The following is a 14,409-nucleotide window of genomic DNA, read 5'->3' as shown; positions in this document are numbered from 1 at the left end:
GAGGTTCTGCCATGCTCAAAGTGTGACTCCCAAGATCTTTATGTGAGTTAATACCCAGCTGGAACATTAGAAAAAACTATGGAAGTATTTACATGCCAGGGCTAGAAGTGGTGAGTTATCACTTCTACCTATATTCCATTTCCTAGAATTCAGTTAAATGGCTATACGCAGCAACAAGAGAGGCTAGAAAATGTAGTTAAATGCGTGACAAGCAGGAAAGTAAAACATGTTAAATGAACATCCAGTCTGTCTTTGCCTTAAACCAAAATGGCTAAAAGTGGGTTATGATGGTTCTGATCTCTTCTACCCTGACTGTGCACTTTAAAGGAGAAGCAGACTAACTGGATAGGAGTAAGCAGGCTGGGGACAAAGCTGGATTTCAGGTTCCAGAAATAGTGGTTGAAAGGAGCTGGAGCAGCATGCCTAGAGAAGAGAAGGTTCAGAAATGTGGTCTCTGTCTTCAGACCTCTGAAGAGCTGTCATTGTAACAAAGAAGACAAGGTCTGCTGTGGCCTGAATGTGTCCTCCGGAATTCATGTGCTAAAACATAATGGCCAATGTGATAGTATTAAAAGGTAGATCTTTTAGGGGATAAAATTAAGTCGTGAGGGCAGAACTCTCATGGCTGAGATTAGGGCTCTTAAGGAAGGGCTTGGGGGAGTCGGTTTGTTCTCTTCTGCTCTTCATTATGTGAGAGCACAGCATTTATCCCCCTTTTGCCTTAAAAAATCCCTTCCACCATATGAGGATGCAGCAAGAGTGCCCTCACTAGGCACTAAATGCCAGCAACTTGATATTTGACTTCCCAGGTTCCATAGCTGTAAGAAATAAATTAATTTCATTTATAAATTACCCAGTCTATGGTATCTTGTGATAGCAGCATGAATGGACTAAGACAGGGACTGTGTGTTTGCAGGTGGTAGAGCCGAGACTTGTGGGTGAAAGCCACAGGGAGGCTGGTTTCAGCTCAATAGAAGAAATAATTGTCATCAGATGAAAGAAGCTGCTTTTGGAAATAGTGAGCGGTTCAACACCAGAGATATGCAAAGGTTGGATGATGCATCTCACAGGGATAATTTTGAAATGATTCCTCTATTGTGTGGAAGATTGCACTACTAGATCTAAGACTCTTTCCACTTCTGAGATGCTGTAATTGTACATTTTTTCCTGCTGTAATTTTAGGCTTATTTGTCTCTTTCTAGTATGTGAAGAAGAATACCAGCTGAAGAAAATGAATAAAAGTAAAAGTTTATGAAAAATAAAAATCAGGACAAAAGGCAATATTCACTCACTGTAAAACTATGGATGAATTGCACTTACAAACTGTGACTAACAGTAGAAAAATTGTGTCTTTTTAAGCAGAGCTTCATTGCAAATTTTAAGATAGAAATATCCAAGTGATTAATCTTTGAACAATTTGCTAATTTCAGGTCTATATTCATACCAAGTGGCTACTGGAGGATGTAACTAATTCTGGGTGCCAGATCTTAGATATCTATTGGATTTAAGCTGGCAGTTTCTAATATACTTTATCCAACAAAATTCAGTGATTGCAGAAGCTTACCCTAAGCAATAATATTAGAGAAATGAGTCCCTATCACATTACCAAAAGAAATAGTAAAATGGCTGCGGTAAAATGACCCTAGCAGAACCCTCTGAAGTTGCATTTTTTAGCATGTCAGGACTGCATACAAGTTCAGACAATCATGCAAGGAATCCAACCCCTTGATCGTAAACATAAAGACTCAAAGGCAGATGACTTTTAGCAGGAGAATCAGGGGCACCTTTATAGAAGGGGTGACATTTAGCTTCAGTCTAAAAGATGGGTATAATTTTCTCAGGTAATAAGAAGGTGCATTTATTCAGTTCTTTATTCATTTAATAATACAACAAACATTTATCTATCAGATATTGGTAGGCTCCAGGGGCAGAGCTTGTCTTTCTCCTTGTGAAGCTTACATTGTAGAGAAGTAGATGGGCAAGAAATAAACAAAGAAGTTCCAACGGTAATACATGCTTTGAAAAAGAATAAGGTAGAGTAATGTGTCAGGGACTATATCAGGTGGGATTTTGTAGACCACAGGAAAGAACTTAGTTATTGCTCTAAATGCATTGGGAAGGTATTCAAAGATTTTAAGAAATATTACCCTTAACTGCTATTTTAAAATGTATGTTGGAGAAGGGCAAATTGCAAGTGGAGGGACCAGTTGGAATACTGCAGGAGTAGGCCTGGGAGGTGGTAGAGGAGAGGGAGTGAAGTACTCAGATTCAGTGTATGGTTTGGAGGTAGAGCTCGCAGGACAGTCCAGTGGGTAGGAACAGTAAAGACCACTCATTTTGGCACCTACTTTTTCACTGAATCTAAAAACAATCCCTTTTAGGTAATATTATTCTCACTGAAGGGTTTTCAACAAGGAAATGATATGCCCTAAATTACATCGTTGAAAACTACTTTCATGCCAATTATTTCACTCAACATCCACAAAGATCTCTGCAGTAGGTAGGGTGAAGACTGTTACCCGTATTTTATAGGTAGGGAACCTAACATTCACAGCTCAGCTCCAGATTTGTAACCCTGATCACTAATTCTGTATACAGGAATTTCTATCCACTTCATCTCTTTTTAGAATAGTCACTCAGCTCCCCAAGAGGAACCTGAATTCGGTTTCTTAACTCTTGCAGCTCTCCAGTGTATGTAATCTGTGTAGTACTAAGGGCACAGCCTAGTAGCTATCGTCCCAGAGGTCAACTCAGGAAACACACTCAAGTACCTGTATTTGGTTTATTTCAAAGAATTCAGGGTGTAGCTGGGAGAAAACTTGCCTCAGATTACCTGGTCATTAGCAGGAAAGCATATATGAATAAGGAGAAATGTAAGTATTAGGGCTCTGCAAGTCTCTGTGGGCTCCCACAGTTCCCTGCACTTCCCTCTGAGGGCATTGATCACACCATTTGGTTTTTGAATGTTTTGTAGCTTGCCTTGCCTCACTAAAGGGCAAGCCTCCCCTCAGCAGGACCTAATTTGTAAATATTTGTTGAGGGAATGCATACAAACATAAAAGAATCTTGAAATTTAACCTGTCACTTCTGCTTTGTAGTATATCTACACCAGCATGGTTTGTAAAGTTGGGTAAGAACTTTGCAAATTTGGCCATTCAGTGTTCTATCACACTACAATTGTTTCCTCAACTTCCCAACTCTTTAGCAAAATGTCGAATATATTATCTTTTTACTAACCAGCATTGCCTTGCTAAAGTAGCCTATCTACAAACCAGCTCACTCCCCTTTTACTCCTGCTTATCCCCATTAAAACATTCATTAGCCTCTACTGTAATTGTCTAGTTACTTGTTATTTTTCCTGCTTGACTTGTGAGAACTTGTAGACTTCCCATTCGGCTTGAGATCTGGGATCATGCCATTTATTTGCACGTCTCTAAAGACTTCATGGCCTAGAGCAGACAAGGCATTCAGTGGTTGTTGAACGTTCTCACACCATGCTGAGATATATCTTCTGATATTCACCTCCATTTCCTCCAGTGTCATCACATTTTCTCCTCACTATAACATTCAGTTCTCTGTCTTCACTATGGTTACCACCTCTATGTTAGGCAGACATCGTACTTCCTCTTTTTGTTGCCTGACTTCAAGGGGAAGCCTTAACTTGATGTGTCTTTTTTCCACCACTGTGCTTTTCCTGTTATACAATCTAGCTTTGAACTCCACCAATGCACTAAACCTCCATCCTTGAAGATTGTGTTTAAAGATTTCTTGTTAAGTCCAGTGTCCTGTTTTGATCACCTTTTTCTTCTAGTCTTTTGCAGTACTTGACAGTGTTAATAACCCTTCTTCTTCAAAATCTCCTGTATTGTACAAATTTAAAATGGCTTAGTAAATCTTAGCCACACTGGATGTTTGGTTATGAGGCTTAAATTAAATCATATATGTGCACAGTCACTGGTAGAAAAGGTTCATTGTGTCTAACAGCAGTAGGGCCTAGGGCAAGGATAAAAAATAGAAGCCCATAAATTATTCGTTTAAATATTTAGAAGTTAATCAAGTTGACTAACTGTTAAATAAGATGCTAGCTTCCTACCTTGATGAATACATTTTTCTAACAACTTTAAAGACCATATTTAAATGTAGAATTCTTGGACGCATTTGAATGCCATGCCAAAATGTGTTGGTATGTGGGAAAGCTATCCCTTAGCCTGCAGTTCATCCATGTTCTCTTCCCATGACTGGCTCTGCCCTAGATGAGAGAAATTTTCCATAGACATGTGTATATCCCTGGAATGTGGCCTGAAAACAGAAATGTAGACTCTTAATGGGCATGTTCCTTGGGTTTATGAACTCTTCATCCTATGGATAGAAGCACAGTTAGAGGAGGGTTAGGATAGGGACTCAAAACTTGGATAATCTTGTCTGGCTCATTGTAGATATTCAGTACACGGTTGTTTACTTTTAATGCAGCACACATATTAGTCATCTTTTCTCCCCACCTGTTCTCCCTCCAAGTTTCTTTATTTTTGACATTAATAGCAAGACTCTATCATTTAGACTAGAAATTTTGGAGTTTGTTGGGAATTATTCCTTTTCTTCATTGTCTATATCTTTTCAGTCTTTAAGTCCAGTCCATTGTATCTTCTATCTGTAGATTCCTATATTTAGCCATCTCACTCTCAGCCTTCACATCCAGCTGACTCATTGCCTCAAGTCGGGATTATTTTAATAAGTGTACCTAGCATTTTCTGTTTATTTGGGATCTCTTCCACTTGGCTGGGAACCCCTTGAGATGAAGAACCATGACATTCATGTCAATATCCCTAGAAGTTGTCTGGGCACTTTTAGCCTATTCAGATATATTTTGAAGTATCCAGAGTGCTGGTGGTGTTTCTTGACAAGGGTCTCATTCCAAGAAAAATTAAGAAGCTTTATGAAAAGCAAAAGTGACTAGCTACTTCTGGGGCTGATAGCCAGACCTCGTGGATAAGAACTTTCAAATATTAGGTTCACAGGTCACCCCTATATCTTCCCCTGGCCCCATACCTCCTCCCCAGCTAAGATCTTGGCAGAAAAGTAATTTACCTTTTTGAGAAGGTGAAGTACACAAGTTAGGGATTGAAAGACCATATACTGCAATAGAGAGAAGGTACTATTGGCTATTTCATGTTGAACTGCTCCTTTTGAATAAGTTTCAGTTCCCTCAAGAAAGAGGGTACTGACAATAAGCAAATGACATAAAAGATGCCTCATTTAATTATCTACATGAAACAGAAAGGATGCTGCTGTTGTTTGTCGCCTCCAAAATTTATGTTGAAATTTAATTGCCATTGTAACAATAATAACAGGTGGGACTTTTGAGAGGGGATTAGTCCATGAGGGCTCTGCCTTTATGGGTGGAATTAATGCCATCATGAGAGAATTAGTTACTTCTCCTATTTTCTCCCTCTTGCCTTCTCTTGCCCTTCTGCTATGTTAGGACACAGCAACAAGGTGCCATCTTGGAACAAGATGGCATCTTGGACTTCTCAGCTCTCAGAACTGTGAGGAATCAATTGCTTTTGTTTATAGATTACCCAATCTCAGGTATTCTGTTATAGTAACAAAAACAGACAAGACAGATGGCAGGCATGGTTTTATGGTTGGATGTCAAGTGTTCGATTTCAGAGCTGGGGCTGTTAAAGGGGAAAGAAAGGCCTATGAAGTGGATACAAAAACATTTTTTCCATATTATGTGGCTTCTTTCAGTACTGGACTTGGTGCTAGATTGGCAACAATAGCAGCATGTCATGCTACTGGATACCTAAATATCCTGCAGGCCATGTAAGGACCTAAAGAAAGAAAATGTCTTGTCAGACTAGGTAAGAAGTATGATAATTTAGCTTCAAGTAGTAGAAAGCAAACTGAAAGAGGTTTAATTAAGGACTTCTATTCTTTTGTACCAATATAAAGCCTGGTCCTTTCAGTAGAAGTATAATAAGGTTGGCTTCAGGATTGGCTGTATCCAATCTTTGGTACTGCCCTTAAACCAATATATTAACTTAATTTTGATAATAATTATTTATTCAAATTCAACCTATCCCAAGTCCTATTGACCATCTTTTGTTCAAACCTATGCAACTTCTACTTTTCTCATTTTTGCCAATGGCAGCACCAATCACCCCACCACTTCAGCTGAAAACTTTGGAGTCTTCTTAGAATCTTTTCTGTTTCTGTTTTTCTGCAGGTTCCTTAGTTGTTTCACCTCTGCGTGTTGATACTTCCTTCAGTCTGGATTTTTTCATGGAGACAAAATGGTTGTAGCACTTCCAGGCCCATAATGTCCACAAAAAGAAAGGGTACAGCCATTGTTTGAATTTTTTTTTCCACAAAAGTTTCCATCAAAACTTTTCTCACATTGTGTTGACATGAATTGAATCACATGATCATTCCTGAGCCAACTGTTAATGGTTAGGAGAGTGCCACTCATTTGTTGTCTTAAGCCTGGAGCTCTGAACTGACTATTGGTGCAAAGGGGATAATACCCACAGACTAGTCTACCCTGGCCCTAGTACTGAGGTTAAGGCTGAGGGGAGAGCTCAGGTTGGACTAAATTTCCCCTAAGCACAGGAATGCTTTGAGGGAGAGGTGGATACTGAAAGGACATCAGAGGCATAGAAAATGAGAAAAAGATGCTAGGTAGACAACCAACAATGTTTGCTACAGGCCCGTTGATCCAGAGAAACAGTTGTCAACGGAATGGGTTTTCTAGAGATCTGGATCTAGATCAGTTGCTTTGTTATGGGTTTCTTTGTGTGTGTGCATGTGATAATTTTGTTCTCAAGTGTAAAAGCCTTTAAAGCTAGCAGAAGGTTGTCTAAGAAGGTGGGTCTCCTGGCCTTCCAAAGACTCTGTATCACTACAGAATAATTTCCCTGCAAATTCATGGACCTTTCCTCCAAAACTATCTCTGCCAGCTTGAATCATGTATTTTCTCCTTTAGAATCACATTTTGGTTTCTTCCTAATTCTTGTTCAGAATTGGGCTCTTGCCTCATGACTCTATGCCTAATCTCAGCTGTCCTCTTATTTCTGATCTCACTCAGCTGGTTAAGATTTGCCATCTTGACTATTGTCTTCTGGTATCTGGCTGGGCTCAGTTTACCTCGTATTTACCATCTCGCTACCCTTGTCATGGCCTTTAGCTCCATGGAACCCCATCCTGCTATATATCATAATAAATGCCACTGTGTTGGTCCAGTTTGAGTGAAGGGAACAATTCCCATGAACTCAATTTCAGCTTCTTAAATAACAAATAACAGCCACATCTATCTGAAATGCATATTAAAAATTTAAAACATTTTCAGGTCTTAAGCTTTACAGAATCATTCTACCATACTATCACAGAGCTTAGATTACATTACAATTAAAATTTGAGATACATAGGGACAATATTCATTCACTCAACAACATTAATTGAGCCTTCACATTGCACCAGGCATGGTACTGGTATTGGGAACACAGATATGAATAATCTAAATTTTCTGCTTGCAAAGAGTTCACATTTTGTTCGTGGAAGATAGACACATAAATAGATAATTTAAGTACATTAGACTAAGTGTTATCATAAAGGTAAGCTCCACAGGGTGCTGAAGAGCACATACGTGTGGCACCAAACCTTATCTAGAATGGAGAGAAGAGAGTTAAGAAAAGTTCACAGCCCTCAATATTCCCATTTCTTAGTATTAAAACCCTCCCACATTGTAGCAGAGCTGGTCTATATGACCAATTGCATAAGATAGAAACAGTGTTGGCTTCATTATCTGTGGGTGATGCAACCACACAGAGCCAGGTCTCAAAAGGGCCTTGAACTTGGGGCTTTAATACTCTGGAGTCACTGTCCAAAATTTCTTAATAATTTAACTTTGAATTCATGTTTTGTAAGTAAAGTCCAATAGGAAAATGAAGCATTAGCCAGGGATGAAGTCCCATCTCCTGCTCTTTTTCTGACTATAAAATAGGTTGTCAGCCTCTTACTCTCCTGCCATCTTCTGGCACCCAGGGCCCCATTTGGACTCCCCTTCCATTCACCCTACCAGCTGCTGCTGCCACTTTCTGCCTATAGTGGTGGCCTGGTAGCAGGTGTGAGGAATATTGGGATTGGGTGTGTGTGGTCCATGACATTTTAGAGTTGGGCATGGTGGTGCCATTCTCACCCTGGGCTGTCAGCACCATAAAAACTCTGGTGGGAAGCTGTCCAGAGGCTATGACTCAGCTGGGGCAGGCCTCCATGCCCATGATTGATGCATGTATCTGGTGTGTCCTTGTTGGGATGACGCAATACTCTTTGTGTTTACCCATCTACTTTGGTCGGAGCGGTATACCTATGGGAAGGGGAAGGCACATGGCTTAATTCCCCAGTGTCTGTAGCATGTTGATTCTCCTGTGGCTAGTGGTAATAGGGTAAATGAGAGGAGAAAAGTGCATCCAACAGGCCTGAGAAAGTATGTGTGCCCCTGCATTGAGGGTTTGTACATTTTACTTGCCCCACATGTTATTTCTGTGTCCGAGGGAGCACTCCCCTCAAGACTGCTTTGTGTCTGGGGAGCCCTCTTTCCAGCCTTCTCAAATATGGTTTTTCTTTACCTCTTCTGGCCATCTGAAGTTACCCTCAAAATACAAATTGTGCAAATTTTGTGATTATTCATATTAATTAAATACTCTGATATTTGAATTTTAAACTAGTATTGCACGATATAAAGATGAATGGTGAAAATCAGGCTAAAAAGTTAGTTTTAGCTTTTCTGCCCTTAGAACATTAAATATTAAACAAATAATACCATGACAAGCTGAGAGAAAGATAATGGAAGAAAGAAAAATGATTTATATTTTAGTACCTTTACTAACTCAGTTTCCTTACTTTTTGAACAAGAGATGACCCCACATTTTTATTCTATAGAATTATGTAATTATGGAGCTAGTCCTGGGTAGAAATGATGATATGTCACTTTCAAGATTAGTTTATGAAAGACACTAAGCTCAATGGCTTGCTCTCCCAGATCACTTCCTCTGGGGAAAGCCAACTACCCTGTCAGAAGGATATTTAGGCAGCCTGTAGAGAGAACCATGTGGTGAGGAACTGAGATCTCCCACCAAAAATGTGTATGAAACTGAAACCTTCCAACAATCACATGAGTGAACTTTGAAGATGCTTTGGATCCAGATGCTTGTACCCACTGACATCTTGACTGATCCTGAACAAAAACTAAGACACTACTGGGTTGCTGATCCACAGAAACTGTGATATAATAAATGTTTGTTGCTTTAAACTGCTATATTTCAGGGTAATTTGTTATGCAGCAATGGGTAACTAATATGGAGAGGGGTGTGATTGGGTTTGAGGATTGGTTAATGTAAGTCCCATTGGTTGAAAAGTAAATATCCTTCCATAGGAGAGGAAGAAAGGGCAGACCCTGTGTGGGTGACCTACTGTCATGCAGATTACTTTAGCTCTTTGTACATGCAATGTGCATCTAAACAGAGGTTGGAAAGAGCAGGACTGCTCAACAAAACAAGTGGAGGAACTGTTTTGAGTTGAATTGCTGATCAGAGTAAGGGGCAGTGAAAAGGAAGAAGGGAATCAAATTAGATGGAGCTAGACCTGAGTTAGTTGAAATAATCTAGGAACTTTTTAAGAAGAAAAATGAGTAAATGTCCTGTTAAAATTGTCTGATTTTCTATTATGTAAACCTTCACCATTTCCCCAAATATTCAGCAAACTGTCACACATATTAAACTTTTTGTGTAATAGTTTGTTTTGTGGATATCAAGAAAAAAGCCAAGTGACTTAAAAAATACAAAAGAATGCTGCAAGATGTAGAGCAGGAAAATGGAAGTCAACAGAGGCACAAACCAGGCCAAAGATGACCATAGAAATGTAAATTCCTTAACAAGTAACTGAAATCTTGAGAAGGTCATTAGACTATCCATAGAACATGGAACAGAAATTCAAGCCATTTTCTCTAGATATTAATAACAAGCGGGAAAGCCACAAACTTCCTCCTTGACTTGTAGATGATGGGAACTCTTTGCTGTTCATTCACATATTGGTTGATGTCATTCTCTGGAATCTTGGTGTTTGCTTTGTCAGTATGTGTTTCAGAAGTTGGATCATATTTATAGAGTTGTGTTGTTGTATTTGTTGTTTTGCACAAGGTCCAGCAGTGCAGCAAGTGCAATCAGAAAATTAATCAATGTTGTTTGGAAGTGTTCTTCTGTTGCAGACTCTGAAATCATTCATCTACCCATCCTTCCAAGCATCATTGAACATTTGCCACATGCTAGAAAATTAGGGCTTACACATTTGCTATACATTTGAGTATAACCGTATAGTTCCTGTTGTGCTGAAACTTAGTTTCTGTCTTTTTGATAATTCAATTGTACTCTCCACTTTCATGTCTTCAATATGAAATTGTAACACAGTATGATGACTTTTACTAAACTTTCCTTTAAATTTTCACTTGACCTTCCTAGAGAGATTCACAAAAGTTAACCCTCAGGCACAATACAATAAAGTCTTATTAATTTGAGCTCTACTAATTTGAAACATGTTTTTTTTTTCTTAGACTTAAGGATACATAATGATGGGCAGTGGATTATGTGGACACCACAATTTGGAAAGGCCATCGATCACTTTAGATTATAAAACCAGGATGTTCCTCAAAGATCTCAGCAAATTGAAGGCATTAACCAATTCTAAAAAAAATAAAATAAAATTTGTTTGGATCTTACATGAGCCCCTCAATTCATCCACACAAAATACCAGAGATATGAATTAAAAGCAGCACATATGAAAAAGACTTATGGGGAACTGGTTTGTTACTTATATGTTAGTTTGTGTCAAAAGTGATGCAGATCCAAAAAACAAAAATCTACAGTGATATTAACTGCATTAATAGAAGTATAATGTAGAACTCTGATTCTAGATTTTAAGAAGGATAAAGAACTAACTGGGACATGTTTGGTGGGAGATAGCAATTTGAGAAGGGTGCTGGAACCCATGTCCTAGGAATAAGGAATGAATGCTAGAGATAGATTAATTTTAAGAGAATACTCAAGGACATGTACTCTCTGTTTTTAGATACCTGAAGGCCTTCCATGAATGAACAGAGGCATGGAGGCTACAAATTGTTAGGCATATGGGGAATATTGACTAGTCTAATTTGCACAAAATATAGAATACACAAAAGGGAATAGTCGAAAATCAGCCATAATAGGTCCTTTAGTGTCAGATTTTAGAAGTTTTCAGAAGAGAGAAAAAATAATATGGAAGCTAATCACAAAGATGGTGGAATTCATTGGCAGTTTTAATCTTGTTTTTTTGGCAAGGTGACATGTATATTGTAATAAATATAAATATTGAAGAAAAATATGGCATATCTTTGACCCCCAAGTTTTTCAGTTTCCTTCCCCACACTTATAGAGTAATATATGTGTGCTGCCCCCTTGTTTAAAATATGAACAGTTGCATACTCTATTCTTCATTATGCATCTTATTATTACTATTTCACTTGACATATCTTAAAGATTGTTCCAAATAAGTACATATAAAGCTGCTTCCTTCTTTTTCATGGCTGCATGATATTATATTGTTATGAATATACCATAATTTATTTGACCAGTAGTATGGAGCCCTTGAAGGGTTTAGAATATGGCTGTGACATGATCAGGCCTGTGTTTTTGGAAGTTTACTCTAGCTGGCAGGATTGGAACATTGAGAGACTGGAACAGAGAAACCAATTAAGAGGATCAATGAGAGAATATATGTGAAAGCACTTTTCAGCTGTAATGCACTATATAAATATGAGTTATTATGGTTATAACTCACATCGTTAATGAGGGGCTTGAGCTCAGGATTTCTGACTCCAAATCTAGATGCTTCTTTCCACATCATGTTTTTTGGGCAACTCCACCCAGCTTTGCCATTTGTAGTTGTGGTAATGCTGACAGTTAAGATGCTTACAGTGCTTTACCATTTTCTGAGGGCTTGGTATTCAGGATCTTTGGCTCCTTTCAGCACCCTAGTGAGGTAGGCCTCACCCCTGATTTATAGGTGCTGGGGTGACAGTTGAAGCTACTATACAAAATCAGTTCACTAAGGGAGAAAAAAATCAGAAACTTGGGAAACAGCCACCATCAAAGGGCTAGCAGAAGGAAGTGAAAAGCAAAAAAGCTAGAAGAGCTAGAAAAGGAGTGGTCCAAGAGGTAGGAGGAAAAACAAATAAATTTAGTGTCAAAAAATCATGGCCATCTAGTACACTTGTCTGTAGCACCTTACAGTTTACGAGGTGTTTTCCATTTGAACCTCAATACACATAAATTTAATTTACCTCCCCCACTTCAAAATCTGACAGAAAATAAAAGATTAGGGGAAGGAGAAAAGGGGACTAGGGAATTATTTATAATGCCCTTGTTAGGTTCTAGCATCTAGAGTAGGTGCTTTACAAGCATGAGCTCCCTGAATTACCTCTGTGTGGTAGATGCCACACCCTCACTACAGAGAAGACTGAAATTTAGGGTGGTTAAGTGACCTGTCTAAGGTCACACAGTTTATAAGTGGCAGAACCAGGAATCTGACTTTTGTCTTTCTGATTCCAGAGCCTCATGATTTTTCCACTCTACAATAATGTCCCTGTCTGAAGCACTGAAAAGAGATATCACAGAAAGTAAAAACACAACCAGATTGCCTACACAAGTTCAAACTCATTCAGTGTTAGAGAGAGAAAATAAGATGCCAAAGCTACAGGAGATTTTCATTAGGTTCAGATAACTGACCTGGACCAAAAGCTGAATTAGACTTTGAACTTTACTATTTTGGAAGGTTGTTGCAAATCACAGCTTTTGGTAGGCAGGCAGAATGGATGGAGGGAAGGGGCAGGTTCAACCACACCATCTAAGAGGAGAAACTCAAAAGAGAATTCTCACAAGACAACTTGAGAATTGAAGCTGTGACTTCTTTAGCTTCACCCTCTTCAAAGCGCATAATGAAGTGTTTGGTACATATTAAGTAATTAATAAGTTGTTTAAAGATGCCAATTATGGTCAGGTGTGGTGGCTCACGTCTGTAATCCCGGCACTTTGGGAGGCCGAGGTGGGTGGATCACAAGGTCAAGAGACTGAGACCATCCTGGTCAACATGGTGAAACCCCGTCTCTACTAAAAATACAAAAATTAGCTGGGCATGGTGGCATGTGCCTGTAGTCCTAGCTACTCGGGAGGCTGAGGCAGGAGAATTGCTTGAACCTGGGAGGCAGAGATTGAAGTAAGCTGAGATCATGCCACGGCACTCCAGCCTGGTGACAGAGCGAGACTCTGTCTCAAAAAAAAAAAAAAAAAAAAAAAAAATGACAATTATTTCGGTTCATCTGCAAGGGAGAAGAATAAGAATTTAAGTTCAATGTTTTCCCAGACAGCTCTCTTCCATTAATTTCGTAGAGAATCAGTCTTTCTCAATGTTTTCTCCATTCACATAACCTCTGTAATCATCCCACTTTCCTTGCCCTAGCAAAATCAATTACATGTCTAGGTCCCAAGTGTTTTGTAACTTGTACTACATCTGCTGTAGAAAAACTGTATAGCTGGCTTCACCACTCTGAATTCAGAGGCTAGAGGCACAGGAAGCCCAGTCAGTTAGAATGAAGCTTCCAAATTAGCCCCAAGTGCCTTGGAGCTGCTCTAGGCATAAACTTTGCTCCCAACTCGGAACACATCTATTTTACCTGCAAGAAGGGAGGCCAATTTATATAGAAATGAGTTCTTCTACTTGAGCCCAAGCCATGCAAATACTCTAAATAGGGGAAGTCATGGGGTATCTGTTTCTTATCTCAGAGGACAAAGTAAAACAAGAATGGAGTCTTGAGGAGCTCCTTAGATGCAAGGTAGGGAATATGCTGCCTGTCACTGTCAAGACATGAGCTGAGGACACAATGGCCTTAGGAAGGCTCTCCTGAGTCTTTTTATCAATACTTATTGACTGAGCTGGTCATCTGTGACTTCTTTAGCTTTGTACTAGTCACTGTGGCATTGTACTACTCACTGTGGTGGGGAAGTAGAGATGAACAAGATACAATACTTTAGGAAACTCACATCATGAAATGTATAATTAAGAGCCAAATTATGATAAGACTAGGGAAAGGGTGGTCAAAGAGAGATTCAGGGCTTCCTGCAGGAGGTTGTGCTTGAGTTATATCTTGAAAGAAGAATCAGTGTTTAGAGATTTGGGGAAAATAACTGCAAAGAATGGTGGGAGCAAAGGTGCCTAGGTGAGAGTGGACACTGTGGTGACCAAGCCAAGGTGGTGTAGGTGTGTGGAGAGTAGGGAAAATAGCCATTTTTAGAAGGCTGACTAGGTTGTAGATGCCCACTCTTTGAC

The sequence above is a fragment of the Pongo pygmaeus genome, chromosome X, assembly GCF_028885625.2.
Source record: "Pongo pygmaeus isolate AG05252 chromosome X, NHGRI_mPonPyg2-v2.0_pri, whole genome shotgun sequence".
In the NCBI taxonomy this organism is placed as follows: Eukaryota; Metazoa; Chordata; class Mammalia; order Primates; family Hominidae; genus Pongo; species Pongo pygmaeus.
Note: the sequence above shows the minus strand (reverse complement) of the source record.